The 18,436-nt window shown below is 31.2% G+C and overlaps 1 long non-coding RNA gene across 1 annotated transcript; it reads left to right on the plus strand.

Annotated features, from left to right (window-relative positions):
- The first annotated feature begins 2,716 nt into the window (after positions 1-2,716).
- LOC128245545 (uncharacterized) lies at positions 2,717-17,929 on the plus strand. The gene is made up of 3 exons (XR_008263177.1): positions 2,717-2,817; positions 3,722-3,817; positions 16,860-17,929. It is a non-coding gene; the product is annotated as an uncharacterized LOC128245545 (long non-coding RNA).
- The last annotated feature ends 507 nt before the right edge of the window (positions 17,930-18,436 follow it).

Raw genomic sequence — 18,436 nt, forward strand, 5'->3', positions numbered from 1 at the left:
CCAGGTCAATGCAATATAGAGGTAAAGGTATTTACTATGAACAGGTTATCAGTTACATGTACTTTGAGTAGTTATTTAAATAAAAAATATGTACTTAAACAGGAGAGATGGAAATACAAGTTTAAAGCTACTTGTATGATTGTTTTGACTTTTGAGTTTATACATTCAATATATTTGTATTTGTTGAACACACAATTAATTTAATGCATGCATTGAATTGATTAAACTTGAAATATATTTTTTAAATGAGCTGAAATCAATGGAATTGTAATATTTTAACATTCTGTATTCTTAGTTGAAAAATGGGATTATTCATAATCTGATTTGATCAGATACTAAACGAAGGCTAAATTATACATCAATTTCTGCAGCTAACTGTCATTAGTTATTCTCTGAATGAAGTTGATGCAATCGACAATTGTTAACATGAACAATGATCATACAGCTGAGTATTGATTTTTTTTATAATTTTATGAAATAATGGTGACTAATGATGTTTCAGCATGGCATGATCTAACATTGTACAAAGTCCATATACATCCGAGGTTATTATTGATTGGTTACCGCCCTTGGAGTAACAGGTGAAAATTATGAACGAAAAAAACTTTTCGATTATGTTAAGTAAAACACTAAAGTAAACTGAAAATGTCACTTAAACTGAGAATAGCTAAATAGTAAAAGATGCCTCCTAATACTTTTTTTGCAAAACGAAAGGGGAACACAATAGAAAAGCGAACTCGCCAATGGAATGCCTTGTCAACAAAACAGACCAAACTGAAAACGTGGGTGGGGTGAGAAGGACAAAATTGAAAAAAATAGATGTATTGACAATATTGCAAAACCATTAACTGAGAGTACGAACGTTGATATGAACAGCAGTATTACGAATACAAAAAAAGAGTTATGTTGCCCAGCCGGCCACACAGCCCGTGTACGGCATGCAGACCCCTCTGAACCCCAAGCATTATTCAGCGGGCTACCTAACTTCGCCCAAGTCACAATACAGTATAATCTTACAGTATCAAACCTCCCCCCAACCCGGTATACCACCATGGGCCTCCGATTTTTTAGAAAAAATCAAATGACTAAAGCCCGCCCTTTCAAGTATAAATAAAATAGAACAAACATTTTCTTTAATTAATGCAAAAATCTCAGATTTACAAGGAAACGTTAAAATCATAAACATTGGAGAGTATGAAGTGGAATATTCTTGCAAATTTATTAATCAAGGCATTGATAAACACTCAAGGAAACTGAAAACGGCCATTAAAACAGGAAAGAAAGTTGACAAACATTGTATTTCATGTGATGCCACAGTGAGGAAGAAAATGAGACACTAAAAAGCAAAGTGCTTTGTCTCGAAAACCGTTCAATGAGAAATAATTGATAATTTGGGGAATCCTTAGCAACCGAACCATGGAAGCCCGGAGAACTATGACAACTTAGTAAACTTTTTATATCCGATGAGTTTTAATTCCATGCAACAGCAATGACATTTGAACGGGCACATGTAAACCCGGCGACAATAGGTCCAAACACCAAAACCTTTAGGTCAATGGTTGTGAACTTCCACTATTCTTCAGGAAAGTGAAAAGGTCATGGTAGATTTTTTTCCGCAAAGCGTCCACAACCTAATTTCTTACGTTACATTATTGAAGGTTATGAGTGAAAACATATAGAAATCAAGAAATACACATAAAGAACGTACGAGTGGTGAATCTATATTAAACAAGAACTCAAAACAAAAATATCGATTAAAGAACTGAATCAAAGTGGTATTATTTGGTTTCAAATTAGCTTTGCTTGACATTGAAAAAGATGTATTAAAATGTGCTTTATATATTCCGCCAAAAAAGGCTCGGATTATTAATCAAAATGAGATTGATTTGTTCGATTTGTATACTTGTTCAACTGGTTTAGAAAAATATCATAATTAAGGTATATTTCTTTTAACAGGAGACGAACATAAATTTGTAACGCATTTCATAGATACGTAGATGTTGATAATGATACTTTCTTGGAAACAACTGAAATCCCAAAAGTAACAAAGACATAATTGTTGATGAATTTGGCAAAACGTTAATAGCATTATGTAATTCAACAAACTTATAGATTGGAAACGGTCGCCCTGAAAACGACGCAAACGTTGGCAATTATACTTTTAATTGTATAAACGAATCAAGCACTTCAGATAATTTTTTGCTTAAAAGGAACAATTTTGACTCCATACATGACTTCGAAACTTCAGATTCAAATAATTTTTCAGATAACCGTGCTCTCATTTTTAGATTAAAAAGCAACGAAAATTTTAGCAATGATTCCGTACCAGAGACATACATAAAATACGATGCTCATCACACAGAACATTTTAAAAACGAAATCAACAAACACATTAACGCAATTACACAACTAACATTGAACTAAGATATAGTATAAATATATTCAGGACCATTAATGAATGGCTGTATGTGTAATGGCCAAAGGTATGGTGGTTGCGAAGTATACTGGAAATTTGAAGTTGAATTTGTATACAGCCATTAAATATGGTCCTGAACAACCTCCCCTTCTGTATCAACAACAGGAAGTTGCTAAATTCATGATAGCCTTAGCGTTGGCAATTCATTGTCGTGTTCATATGTAGACGACTGTAATTAATATATTCTTCAGGGCGAAAAAGAACGTCATAACATTTTAAATACATATGATATATGATATACTGAGTTGACTCAAATATCACAACACTAGAGCAGAAACTGTAAACGATAATGTCGTTGTGTCGGAAATATTTAAACTTTATAGCCTTGCTATCTACAATAGGTTTGTACGTTTAAAGTATATGTTTAAACTTTAGACTACTGGTATTGTTTCTGTATATTTTCATATACATATTGTACTGGTATTGATTTGATGATTTTTGTTGCTTTGCTATGTATTTGGTGTTAGCCCTGTGTAATTGAATAGGGTTTTGGCACAAGCGTTTGACTACTGGACTTGTTTCTGCAGTATTTCATGTAAATATTACCTTGGCTTATTTTCTAATTTACTGGACCAATTTACTCAATATTGAAATATTTGCCGTGAAAAAAACCTTATGTATTTAGATTAATTAAACACGTTGTAACGAACATTGTAACATTGTATTCAATGGAGGTACTACTATTTTTTATCAGTGTTAAGTACTAATGTAATAAATTCGGTCCCGACAAAATAGCTACGGAAGGAGCATAAGCACTTTAACGGGTAGGTTCTTGCAAGTAAACTGGTTTAAGCCTTCAGTAATTTTACTGATCGTTCCAGGGCGGTACCTAATTTTTTATAAAGTATATATGCACTGTGCTGTTTGTCGAGTTTTGTGCTGTTATTCCATATGTTTTTTTGCTTTTGTGTTCTATGTCTTTTGCATTTACCCTAAGCCATTAAACGCGGTTTATGTTTAAACTTTTGGCTACTTGTTAAGTAGGACAAGACTTATTAACAACTTTGTCGAAGAGCAGTAGGATAATAACGAGCGTTTTCATTTATAACCGAAGACAACCGATAATTGCTGATCGATTTGACAGCTGCACACATATGTCCGTACATATCAATTACTTTTAAAGTAAAATAACAAAAAAAGTATTCAACGTGTTACAACATTCCAATACAAATGACACAATTGACAAAAATATTTCGTTATTAAATTCTAAAATATTTCTTAATATGTTTTTTTTCTATTTTATAGGACTACTTTACATCTTGTACAAAGCCTATGTACGATTAGATGCCGCAAATTCAATTCGCTCGTTTCCAAACACAGCTGATGAATATGCACGTTCAGGTAAACATTTTGTTCGGGTAGTATTGGTATTTGGTTGACTAATAATGTTAATATATTACTACGTGTGATTTGGTCTCTTGTTTAATTAGTTTATCATTGAAAACAAGCCCAATACAAAACTATTGAAGTAGTGTGTAAACGAGCAAAATCGGGCGTGTGTTATTCAGTAAATCCTTGCGCCATTAACGACCCTTCATCACCTTATTTTTATTATTATGTTCGCATGTCTGGGCGATATCTTTGGAAATACTGAAGCAATTCCTTCACATCCTTGTCTGGAGAACTATAAAAAAATATTTATAACATTTCGGGCTGTAAACGGGCCTCTACATAAGCAAACGACTAAAATGAGTATTTACCCCATACAATTTTATATTCGTTGTGAAATTGAGAGTTTAAACCAGTTTTAACCGCCATGATTGCACACTAAGTATTCACAAATTGACCAAAGATATAAGCCGAACTTGTAATAATACTATTTTGATATTTTTGTTATGAGTTTGATATCTTGGGACGTTATATGCATTACGTTTAGTATGTTTGACATTGACAATAGTATCCTAAAACGGGATATTAGATTCATCGAGTCCTACTTGTCTTGTTCCGGTTTAATAGTATTGAATTTGTTTGCGCAAAAGCTGCATTAGACTACTGAAAATGAAATTGATTTTTTATTGATTAGCCGATTTCTATCAATCAAGGAGTCGCAAACATTTACAATGCTAAATGATGCCAATGTAAACAGGTGAATTGATCAAGATAGAAGTGGGGTTCACTTTCGATAAGCTAATGAATAAATGAACGTATACTCAAGAAAATTTTATAAAACAAATAAAAGTCAATTTGACTGTTTACGCCGGAGAGGAAGACAAAATCAAAAGGTTAAATGTAAGAGCTTAAACAAAGAAGCAGAAGTGCCTAATAAAATAATATTTCCACGCATAAGCATTGTAATAAGAACAATAAAATGTAAATAATGATACAATGAAAACAACAGGAATAAGTAGTTGAAAAAAACACCTTTAGAGGCACAAGGCAATGGCTCAAACGACAAGCACTAGAGAAGAAACATATAAACGTCTAATACACAAAAACAAACAGACCACACACCCCATCCCCATTAAACATCTTCACCGATAAATGATGGGATTACCGCCTTTATTTGAACCGGTCTTTACTGTTGGCTTTAATAGTTTTGATGGCTATAACCACACCATTATCCCATACTTTATCAAAAATTACTAAATTAAAAATATAAGCCTCATCAGAGCAGTAATCAAATTGAAAACAATGAAGAATAAAGTAAATTAAAACATATAAAAATAAACCCTGTTTAGAGGCACAAGGCAATGACACAAACGACAATGAGCTGGAGACAAAACATATAAACATCACATACACAAAACCAAACATTACAAACATAACACCCACACTTCAATAGCCTTCACTCGAACCGGACTCTACTTGGGGAATTAACTAGTTTCAATAGCCATAACCACACACTTGTCCCATAATTAATCAATAATTACTAGATTAAAATTATAAGCCCCATCAGAGCACTGATCAAAATTGAAAACAATGAAGAATTAGTTGTAAATTATAATATATAAACAGATGAAGTTATCACACACACCAAAATCAATCAACCATGAACGAATGAGATTCAAAATTGTGTCTTCGTTAAGTCTAATAATGAAAGTATTATTGTATAACCTAGGAAGAAAAGCATAATGTTAAAAGAAAGAAAACAATGAAAAATAGTTGCTGTAAAATATCCTTTCAGATATAAAAAAACTAAAATAATGCAAAAGACGCTTTCATTGATTGTATACTACACACAAGCAATGCAAGCAGTGTATACGTGAAATACAACAAATACACGAATGGCTGCTGAAAGAATTCCGTTAAGGTGTGAGAGACCAATGTATATTGAAATAATGTGTGCGTGTTTCCATGCATACAACCGATGCAAGGACCAGTGGTTTAAGCGAGAATACATGTTAGGAATTGTGCCTATTGAAGGAACTATCTTCCTATTGTTATTAGGTCTATCTTCCATCAATTACATTCCGTTATTTCGGATTCAGCGTACATATCAAGTAAAGCATGCGTACAAAGTTCAATTCGAAACCTTGAAGGTCTATAATATGTCGATTTCGAAGCACGAAATTTGAAATTTGTCCGAAAAGACCATTACAGGAAGACCATGTGGGATACCTTGAGTTAAATCCTCTTCGTTGGAGGTAATTGGTAAGAATGAAAAATTAATACATGGATGGCGTTAAGGAATGTCGAAAGTGTGTTTGGTATAAGATTTCTCATCCGATATAAGCCATGGAACGCCACCAGGTAAATGGATTTAAATAAATTTTATAGTACCTGTAAAAGGCGTTGTCTAGAAATGTATATTTGACTGGCTAACAGGGGACTATGAGTGCAATTTAGTATTTTTGTAAAACCCTTGAAAAGTATGCGATATCGGAGTAGGCTTTAGGAAAAGTCCTACAATTTTTACCCTGCGGGTAAAATGCAATTATAGATACGTGACTAGCAAAAGTGGACGTGGAAAGGTCGGCAATAACTTTTCTTTACATAAGTAAGAACAACGGAAAGACGTTTCCAAGAAAAAAATGGAAATTGCACCTAATTTGCATAAACACCAAAGGTGTTTATGTATAATTGAGTTGTAATTTTTCCGACACTTCATAAATCAATGAAACGCAGAAAAATAATATTTAATACTTATAATTACAACTTTAAAAAAATAAAAGATCTTTTTTATTTTTCTATTATCCAAGAACCGCCATTCATCACTCGGCAATTCCAAGCAGCATGTAGCCTTCCCACGTGTATGAATACATCGTCGACTTGGAAACACGTGGTGCTAAATTTAGTAAAAATGAGACCATCTTATAATTCAGACAAATTTTGATTTTCCTTCATGTAATGAACCATAAAGGATAATACTGCATAAAATATGTCGTCTAGCAAAAGTTTTTCGAACGAATGATATATGTTAAGTATATTTATAGTTCATGATTAAATAGATGGTACAATGTACTCACCTGACTATGTTTACAGGTATTACCACAAGGAATTATATATAGGCACATAAATAAAAAAAATATTAATTGGCATTCAAACCAGGATAAATACTTTTGCACACACTCCCAAAACTATTTAATGCTTTACCAATCAAACCAAAACCGGAGTACAGTTCAGTGCTATGAATGTCATTGCAGAAGTTTAAAGTGTAGGAAATGTTTGTTAACTCATTTTTTTCAGACGGATTTGCTCATTCTCCGATTTTGGATTCTGAACCTTCCTTCACCATATACTCATTCCTTTTCTAGCTGCATTTGCATCTGCCAACATTCTTTTCCTAATTCTCTTTGCGTTTTTTCTCCTAAAATTTGTTTTTATTTATGTTTTTCTTCTTTAACTTCATTTGCATCTCATTTTCACACATTCTTTTTTTTCTAAATGCATTTACATATTTCTCTCTTGCAACTATTTCTCTTATAACTTAAGTTTATACCGAAGTTCAAGTACTGACTGCGATACATAAACGTGAGAGAGAGAACTCTAGTAAAAATATCCTCGTCCCTGACGAAACGGACCAAAGCAAACTTAATTTCTAGTTGACACATTTTTGGTCGACCAAATGCAATCAAGAAAGGAAAACCAGCAACAAACGCATCGCAACTTAATTTATTTACTAACAGTTTTACAAAAAGAACTAAATAAGTATTACAAAAATGTATGTATTCAGTTAATTGCATCTTCACTTTCTCTAAATATTTATGTTTTGATATAACAACAGAGATAGGAGTTGGAAGACCTCGATTTAATTCAATGTATCCAACTGTTACATCATACAATTTAGAACAAATGCAGTAGTACAATACTGCAGAATCACGCTCAACTAAATTACATTGAAATTACCCTCGAAAACCTCCCAAACCTATCTCTGACAAAAAAAACAGGATTCAAATTAGATTCCTATAGACATACTATGCCAAAAATTACTCAACATCAAGTATATACACACACATATCTATTTCTAGTGGTTTTTTTTACAACTTAACACAAGCTAGCTACATTTTTAAATCATAGAGTGACGTCATACAACTTTGATCGATGGCCTGACCAATTAAAGGCAATTTAATATTTATGCGAAAAACTATTAGGAATCAATATTCTCAAATAAAGAATAATTTCCAAAGTCCGACACTACATTTAATTTTACTGATCCTGGTATTTTCTTGTCTACAGAATCAAAGTCACATCAAATAAAGAACACACAATTAAGCACTATTTAATCCTATAACACTCTCAGAAAAATACCCACAAACTTGTTGAAATGTACTTTCATAAAATGATTAAATAAAGTCCAAGATTTAAGAAATGTTCTTGCACTTTTTTCAATCTTAATCAACCGTACATTTTTCTGTCAGTCATACCGAAATACAGGGTAGATTTCTTATATTTAACATGAATCCGTTTATTATTCAAATAATATCTGGGCCTTGGGCTTGATGTGCCCTTGAACTTGAATGCATGGTGCCGGATATGAATCATGAAAAGTATCAAGTATGTAACAAATGGGAAGAGAGTGATGTCCCTTGTGTGGCATGTTTACATTTTGAAAATATAGGAAATAGTTGAATAATGGTGTTTAAAATAATAAAAATTGGAAGATAAGTGAATTTTTTGGACAATGAATGTAAGTAAACACCAGAAATAGCTCTTTTGCATTTGAAAAAAAGTATAATAAAATGGCTTTATAAAGGCCTTTTTATCGGCATGCCATAGTTCAGTTATTTTAGCGTAAGTGCTAAAACCAGCTACCCTGTATTGTGATCATATATCGATAAGCCAGTATTGTTCGTCACACAATACAATATATACACGCCCACGCCGCTTGTCAACACAAATACACTGCGCAAAAAAAGAAAAACATGGAAACAAGTGACAAGAGAAAAAGGGGTAGTGAAAGTAGCGTTAGCAGCGTAGGGGAAATAGAAGATAGCGACATGGGAAAACGCAAAACAACCAAACATACAAAGAAAAAGGGACGTAAAGAAAACAGTCATTTAAGTGCTACAATATCAGAAGAAGCTAATATAACAGATTCTGAGAATAAAATTGAAAATACAAAAGTTATCAGTTCAGACAATTGCATGCATGAAATACAGAAGGCTCTTCTTGAAATAAATTCAAAACTAAATAATGCCGAAAAACAGAAAAATGATTTCTTTAAAAATATCGTTCCAGAAATAATCAAAACAGTCAAAGAGGAAATCACAAAAGGTTTTGAAGTAAAAATCGACAAACTCGAATCACGCGTGTTCGAAACAGAAAAAGAAAATGATAATCTTAAACGGATATTAAAAGAACAAGGAAAAATGACATAAGAGAAAGAAGATAATGCAAGACTGGCTGCAGTCGATCTTGAAGCAGTAGTTGTAACACAGGGTGGATATATTAATGATATTGACCAGAATGGAAGGAGGAGTATTATATCCGGATTTAAAGAAGAAAGTGAAAATATGAAACGGCAGAAGAAACTGCAGAAATTGTGATAAAAACACTCAATGAAAAGATAAAAGATCTGGACATGAAAATAGAAGATATTGATATGTGCCATAGACTTGGCCACCCCGGTAAAGGAAACAGAGCAGTTATTGTTAGATATGTCTCGAGGATGGACAAAAGTACCTTACTCAGAAGAAAAGAATTAAAAGGAACAAATATCTTCGTTAACGAAGACCTTACTAATCTTTACAGGCTAGTATTTAACGTTGCAAGGAGACAAATCGTAGAGGGAGAACACGTGTGGACGAGAGAAGACAAACTTTTCTTTAAATCCAGGGACGGCAAAATCAGCAACATCCCATTCAGGGACTACAGAGACTGGACGGGAATGTCGTGGCCCCAATTGATGAGAAGAACACACGAGTAACATTGGCTAACGCTATCTTTATGTGAACAGTATACCTGGCCGAGAAAATCGTGAAAAGCTTGAAACTTATGAAACGTGCTAATCCACACTTTCAATCATGTAAACACATAATTGATAGACCATTCATAAGAGGAAATAGTAATGATAATCAAGATTTGTTTTAAACGTAATGTTTATTTACCTTTAAGTTAAAACAATTTATACACATCAGTCTACCGTTTCCTTTCCATGAATGGAACGTTAATCGACTCTTGTACGTTTATTGTATTGCGTTGTTAAATTAATTATGTTTGTAACATTTTTCCAAACATAAATTTTATATAAAAGTTAAAATACTATATGTTAAACACTAAGTATCCATTACATATATCTAATTATTATAATAACTAGGATTACTAACTAATGAAATTAAAAACAGAGATTTAAGAGTACACTGTTCAAATTATTTCCCATTTTGTTGTAAACTTTTATATATACACCAAATATAGTTAATGTTTATAACGTTTTAAATCTTAACTTTTTTGATATCAAAATAATAATTAAAATAAGACACAAAATGTATATAATATAAAGAGTGATAACGATTTTATTACCAACTTTGTACAGTACTGTAGTATTATCAAGTTAATGAACAATAATTGTAAGTTTGGAAATGTTACTAGGAACTAGTTCTGGGTATTTATTTTAATGACATATTTATCTTGATTGAATTACGTTTTAAATTTTAAATCGATGGTACTGATTTAAGAAAAAAGTGTATAATAAACTATCATATTAGCTCCCTTTGATGTTAATTTTGTCGTATCTCATCTTTTTTTAATATTTTTAACTACATCGTTACACGAATCACAGGTTTTCTTTATAAAATCAGTAAATGTTGCAGACGTTTTGAAATAAATAGATTGCATATAAATTTCAAAAATGCAAAACTGGTTGAAGACTTTCTAGTTGATAAGTCGTCCGTTTGACACACTGATGAAACATTTACTATATAATCAATTCAGAAGAAAGTGTGTTTAGACTAGAATCTCATAGATGATTGTTAATTTTGCATGTAACACATACTGCCTTGATATGAATGAACTTTGTGTAACTATGATTCTCGATATACTGCTAAACGAAGGCATAATACCCTGTTTAATCCCTTCGACCATCAGGCTGTAATCTTTAATGTTATATTATCAGTACGATAAGTCTCTCACTAAGGGATTGTACAACACAGGGTTTAGATGAAAAAATTGAGGGTTTTTTTCTTTAAAAGACAATTTTTAATTTCGCTGCATTTTCGAAAAATATTCTGATACAAAGAACAAACACTAAAATCCATACTAAACATTTATTAAATCCGAAGACATATTTTTGGTTTTAACCATTGTATATCAGGTATTTTATTGTAACACAATGCTTTGAAAACGTAAATCTTTTAACAGTTCATACTAAAACTGTTTCTAGTGCAAATCACTCTAGCAGGTTTTTTAATATAAAATTGAAACATAAAACGTATCTAATATATTACTTTGGTCTATATATACATTTTCCTTATAATCGACATCGTATGAGCTACAAAGATTTCTAAAAAATATTAAATAGAAGAAGCACTTGTAAACATATTTAAATAATAAGATCTATGGCACTTGCCGATACATAAATCGACACTTATATGTCAATCTTTTATATCCACAGTGATTTAATATGTGCTTTGTTGTGGCTAAAATGTGTTGTAATATCAAAATTATCTCATAAGTTTGTAAAATGGAAACACAAATAGTATCTTTAAATGTTAGACGTTTAGGCAACATGGGAAAAAGAAAACAAATGTTCGAATTGATTAAAAATAACCATTATGACGTAAAATTACTGCAAGAGGTGCACTGCTCGAAACAATTATTTTCAAAATGGAAAGACGAATGGAATGGACCTTGTGTTTTTAGCGGTAACAGTTCAAATAGTATAGGAAGTGCAATTCTTATCAACCCAAAAACCAATATAAAATTAGTAAGTCACACCGAAATTAAAGAAGGTAGACTTCTGACACTAGACATCATCTTAAACGAAAATGAAATTACCTTAATTAACAAATATGGACCCAATAAGGACGAAACCAATATATTTGATATGCTACAAAAATATCTGTTGGAGAATAACGATAAAACATTCATTATTGGTGGAGATTTTAACACTATTCTAAATAGCTCACTAGACAAAAAGAACGGAAAAACGGACACACATAAAAAGTGTAGGGATAAATTACATAACATGATAAACTCTTGTGAAGTAGTTGATATATGGCGACTACTCCATCCCTCTAAAATGCAACATACATGGTATTCAAATTCCAAACCCCATATACACTGTCGTCTTGATTATTTTCTTATATCAAATAATATTTTAAATTACATAAAGAAGAGTATGATTAAACCAGGTTTTAAAATTAATCATTCAATTGTATTATTAACGATAGATGACTTAAAATGCGAAAAAGGTCCAGGTTACTTCAAATTAAATAATGCTCTTTTACTTGACAATGAATATAATTCTAAAACAAAGGAATGCATACAAGAAACAAAACATCATAACGAATCTGCTAATCCAAACACATTATGGGAAATAATAACGGGTGCAATCAGGAACACAACAATAAAATATGCATCTCATAAAAAAGAGTGCTCAAATCAGAAGAGGAAAATCTAATGAAAAAAGTTAACACTATTGAATCACAGCTTAATATAGGTAATATCGACAATATAACTCAATCGCTCATTCAAAAAAAGCAAAGACTTGAAGAACTTCGCAGTGAACGTATTAATGGTCATATTCTTAGGTCAAAAGCAATACACGTGGAAAACAACGAAAAGAACACAAAATATTTTGCTAATTTAGAGAAAAAACACTCTGAGAAAAAAAACGAATATAAACTTAAAGTAAATGATAAAGTTGTATTAGGAGTTAAAATCTCTCTAATTGAAGAAGTAAAATTTTATAAAAAACTATATAGTAAAGACTTAAATCTAGAAGATAATATTAGAGATGCATTCCTAATTACAAACAACAATAAACTTCCAGATCTCGATAAAAATCTATACGAAGGTTTACTCTCAATATATGAATGCGGAAATACTTTAAAGGAAATGAAAACTAATAAAAGCCCTGGGTCAGATGGCCTGACTACAGAATTTTATAAAATATTCTGGAAAGATATCCAGTCCGTTCTTATAGACTCATTAAACTTCTCTTTTCAAAATGGAAAACTAACACCACTTCAAAGGCAAGGTATAATATCACTTATTCCAAACCCGATAAAAATTTAGAAAACCTTACCAATTGGAGACCGATCAGTCTATTGAATATTGACTATAAAATAGCAACGAAAGCGATAGCTAATAGAATTAAAAAAGTACTACCTAAAATTATTGACTTTGAGCTAACTGGTTTTATCAAAGAAAGATACATCGGCGAAAATGTTCGACTTATTATAGAAGTTATGAAATATCTTGAAGAAAATAAACAACCTGGTCTCCTATTTTTCGCTGACTTTCAAAAAGCATTTGATAGTATTGATTACTCCTTTATACTTGACAGTTTACGATCTTTCAATTTTGGCACAGAGATAATTAAATGGACTAAACTCTTCTATACAGATATTCAAAGTATGTTAATAAACAATGGTCATTTGTTTACAAATACTCTCTGGCTATGTAAAACAAAATTATGATATCAAGGGAATCAAAATCGGTGATACAGAAATAAAACAATCTCTTTTCGCTGATGATGCAACTTATTTTAATGATGACTCGGAAAAGTCCTTTACGTCTTTGGTTAATACATTGGAATCTTTTTCAAAATGTTCTGGTCTAAACCTCAACACAAATAAATCCATAATTCTTAGAGTGGGTACTTTAAAAAACACAAACATAAAGCTCTGCAATACAAAACCATTTATTTGGACTTCAGAATGCTCAACTGCTTTAGGTATTACACTTTATAATGACAAACAAAAGACAATAGACGAAAATATAAATAAAAAGGTCGAAGAATTCCATAAAGTATTAAAGCAATGGGAACATAGAAAACTAACGTTAATGGGTAAAATTACCGTTGTCAAAACATACGCATTACCAAAAATCATCTACCCATTTACTGTTCTCGCTAATCCAAGCAAAACTATTATTGAACACATTAAACAGTCTATTTTCAAATTCATTCGGGACAAAAAGCCCGACAAAATAAAACGAGATATTATGTACCAAAACTACGAAAACGGTGGACTTAAACATACAAATGTCGAACTGTTTTTTTACTCCATTAAAGCTGTATGGGTAAAAAGATATTTAAACGACAAAAACAAAAGCCAATGGAAAATATTTCTTAAACAGAGGCTTATCAATTATGGAAATGAATTGGTTTTTGAATGTGAATTAAACAATGTCCTTATAAACAAACTTTCAAAGAAGGTTCATTTATTAATGATGCCCTTAAATCCTGGAGTAAAATTAAACAAATGTATGACTTAAACTCAGTGAAAACAGTTAAAACAGTGATATGGAATAACCATACAATTTGCAATAAAGGAAACACTCTGTTTTTAAAATAATGGTATGAAAAAGGTATTAAGTATCTAGAACATATTTTTGACTACAGAACAAACAATTTTTATGAATTTAATTAAATAGAATACCTATACAACATAAGAAACACAGATTTTATAAAGTACCAAACACATGTTCGATCAATTCCAATGCATGTTAAGACTCAGCTGGCTGCGGATGGGATCGTTCATACTAGTAGTCAACAATTTAAAGGAAAGATTGAAACATCAAAACAAACACATAAACTTATGTATTCACTGTTGTTGCAAAATAGTTTTCAACCGACTTCTGAAACAAAATGGAAAGTAAATCTTGATACAAGTGAAAATCTGGAATGGAAAACCATTTATGGTAACATTTACAAATCAACGATAGATACAACATTGCGTAGCTTCAATTACAAATTCCTTATGAGATTAGTACCGACGAACCAATTTCTGTTTAAACTCAAATTAGTCGACTGTAGTCTATGCACATTTTGCAATTCAAATGTAGAATCAATTGAACATTTGTATTGGGAGTGTCAAAAAACACAACAACTATGGAATAAATTAAACAACTTTATTGCATCGACGTCAATGAATATAACAATTTACAAACAAGAAGCCCTATTAGGCATTGCCAAGAAAAGTACAGTAATATCTGTAATTTTCTAATTATCTTAATGAAATTTTATATCAACTCAACAAAATGTAAAGACAGACAACTGCCCTTCGATGCATTTTTGCATTATCTGAAATTAAGAATAAAAATAGAAGAGCAAATAGCATTTAACAATGATAAGTATGAAACCCACAGAAGAAAATGGGAAGTACTCAATAGTTTAAACAACTTATATACATAGGAAGACACATCTAGCCTAAACAACGCATATTACATCATGGTTTTTAATCCAGAAATAAATAAAGTAATATTTTTGAACACAAGAAGGTACATCACTTTGTGTATGTGTGTGTGTATATGTGCGTGTGTCTGTGCATGTGTGAGTGTGTTTGTGTGTTGTGTGTGTATGTGTGTGTGTTTTAGAAAAATGTTCTAACCAACATAGAAATGTTTAAGTGTATGCATATTCTTGATATATATGATATATGTTGAAAATAAATGAGAAAAAAAGAGAGTATGTAACAAATATGAAAATATGTATGATGAGTGCCATCGATTAGACAAATCAGCATTCAGCATTTTGCTGTATACTGCGTATTGCAACATATAAGTGTATGTAAATGTATTTTCAATTATGTGTCAAAAAAGCCGGTCCTATGAATTGTGAAATACAAGCATTAGTTCGGGAATGGTTTACATCAACGGCGCATTCAGTTTAGGTGTTATGTATTTGGCGTTTACCCAGTCCCACTAAACCGAGTTTATGTTTAAACTTTTTGATACTGAGCTTGTTTCTGTAGCTTTTTGCATAAATATTGATCTCTTCTTAGATTTATTCAATACTGCACACTAAAGGGAATTGAGATAACATGTCTTTACTTTCTTGATTTCTCTACTTAAATACAAAAACAAAAGAGTAAATAGAGAATCAAAACCAGAAACTATGCAAATAAGTCATGTTTAACATTTTGCGTTATTGTAAACAAGAAAATATATTTTTATATTTATGAAAACGTGTTTATTTTGTTCATATTGACCTGTTTCAACATAAAGCAATGAATTGTTTGTTGCTGAATAATATTTGTTTAGATCCTATAGACATATCATATGCTAAAAGATGACCAACCAGCATTTTAAATAGCATGTTTTTATTTATCAAATATCACTTTTGGAGTATTTAAGAAACCGTGTTAATACCGTTCAACATTACACTTGCCCAACATTTATCTATGAGTGTCACATAAAACAAATAAACATCAGGTGGTCGAACTTAAATAAAATAAATAAAGTCCTCTTATTGATTCAAAAAATCAATTTTAAATATTCAACGACAAGATTCAACCACCATCAGCCAATAAATCAATCAAATCAAATCTCCATCCAAACATAAAAGCTGTATTTATTGGTACTGAATAAAAACCTTGTACAAAGCAGGACAAAAATGAAACGAAATAAAGTAAGTAGTACTTTGATAAACTTTGACCTGATTCGCTAGTATCAGAACCATTGAACAAATATCATCACTTAAGTTACCGAAGCGCAGCTTGTAAAACATTTTTTATATAAGCATAAGCAAGCTGAAGTTTGCCAAAAGAATCGTATTGATCAAAATATTTCCTTCGTTACACTTGTAACTTCTTATTTACGGTGAACGTGCATGTCACATTATGTAGATTATTTTAGTTTACAGGTGCATAAAATAAATATCTATATTTAATTTTCAAATAAATCATTCTTGGGCGAATTGAAGATAATGAAATGATTAGTACTGTCTGCATTTTCAAATGATAAGGAGATATGTTTTTACAATTAGCATATTGTACTAGGTTATGAACTTTTGTGTTCATATCTTATTTTTAAATTCGATTTTTATATTTTTGTTATTCAGAATATAAAGTCAGTGTCATCGTAAACTATACTTTGCCTCGACGGCTATCAGCTATCACGAATGATACACACTGTCCGGACGGATTTTGGAAAGATGATGAGCTAAAGTGGGAAAATTCAACGGCCATTCCAACACAAATTGCAGAGTATGAACAGTTTGTTAAAGGTAGAATGTATTACTGTATCTGTCTTTTTATTGTACATAATAATGTCAGAATATATGACATTGCGCCTGTTTGTTTATTAATAAAGGAATATCCAAGTTAACATTTTGTGACAAAAGAAACAAGCTCAACAACATAATGCAAGAAATCAATCAGGTTACATAATTCCTAAGAATTGTAAATAAAAACTTGTAAGGATTAACAAATGTTTCTTATAAAACAGTCTATGTACTCTCGAAATCGAGGAACATTTCAGAATTTCTCAGAACGTAAACAACAGGTATAAAAAAACACCTTTCAAGAACATTTCCTGTGTTAGAGTCTGCTGAAAATCAATTTATTTTTCGTTCTATTATTATCACTATATTATAATTGTATTTCATCTGTTTAAAGATGCACTCTTACTCCCAAATACGATTTACCACAATTAATACCATTGTTTTAATATTCAAAAAAGGATGAATGAATGTCGAAAACAATGGTTCTTTATTAAAATTTACCTTTTGCGTTTTATCTTTATTTTGGATTGTTGGGATTAGAGTGAGGTTTGTGCACTTAAACCTGTTTAAACCCCCAGTTAATTAACATTTTACTGACCGTTCTAAGGCAGTACCTAACAATCCTTGATAAACATACCTAGTTTTTAATAAATAGAATGTATGCATTATGCTGCTTGTGGAGTTTTGTGCTGTTCTGCCATGTTTCGTGTTTGTGATTTTATGTTATATGTCTTAGGCGTTTAATAATTATGCGTTTTCAGCTATTAAATACTCGCTAACAATCTTTTAATCAGAATTTAATATTTCCGTTAGTGCATTATTTAGTTAGAAGTTTAAGGTTAGTCAGTCAAAATTTAAGTTGTTTATACATGTGTATGTATTGATTTTGAATAAAAGTGTCACTTTAAGTATTAAAACTTATGAAAATATAAGATAACACGCATGCAAGCCCTTTGGATCAGGAATATGTTTGCAAAACACAATGTTTTGCTATCGATATTTTTATTAATTATAGTTGAGCATGCTTTACATGTTATTACGGAGTATAATTAAGCTTTAAATGAATTGACGAAGTCATGTTAATATTATTTAGTATCATTATATGCATTAAGTATCAGAGGTTTTGAAATTATACAGAATAAGGCCGGAACTAACGTTGAATTAATCTGAATTAAGATTGGTTTAAACAGATTTATTTCATGGAAATAAAGATTTTAATGTAGTTACCGTTCGTACCATATTGTCAATACTCGATTTAAACCTCAACTCAGAGGCAAAACTTACAAATGCCAAGTATTTAGGGACAAGACGAAGGCCAAACATACATATACAAATATCGTGTTTAAGATTGTTTCCCTTGTGTTCGTCTAAACCTTAACTCAAGTATGGGAACAATCACAAGAAGGCGGATCTTA

Source organism: Mya arenaria, chromosome 9 (genome assembly GCF_026914265.1).
Source record: "Mya arenaria isolate MELC-2E11 chromosome 9, ASM2691426v1".
NCBI lineage: Eukaryota > Metazoa > Mollusca > Bivalvia > Myida > Myidae > Mya > Mya arenaria.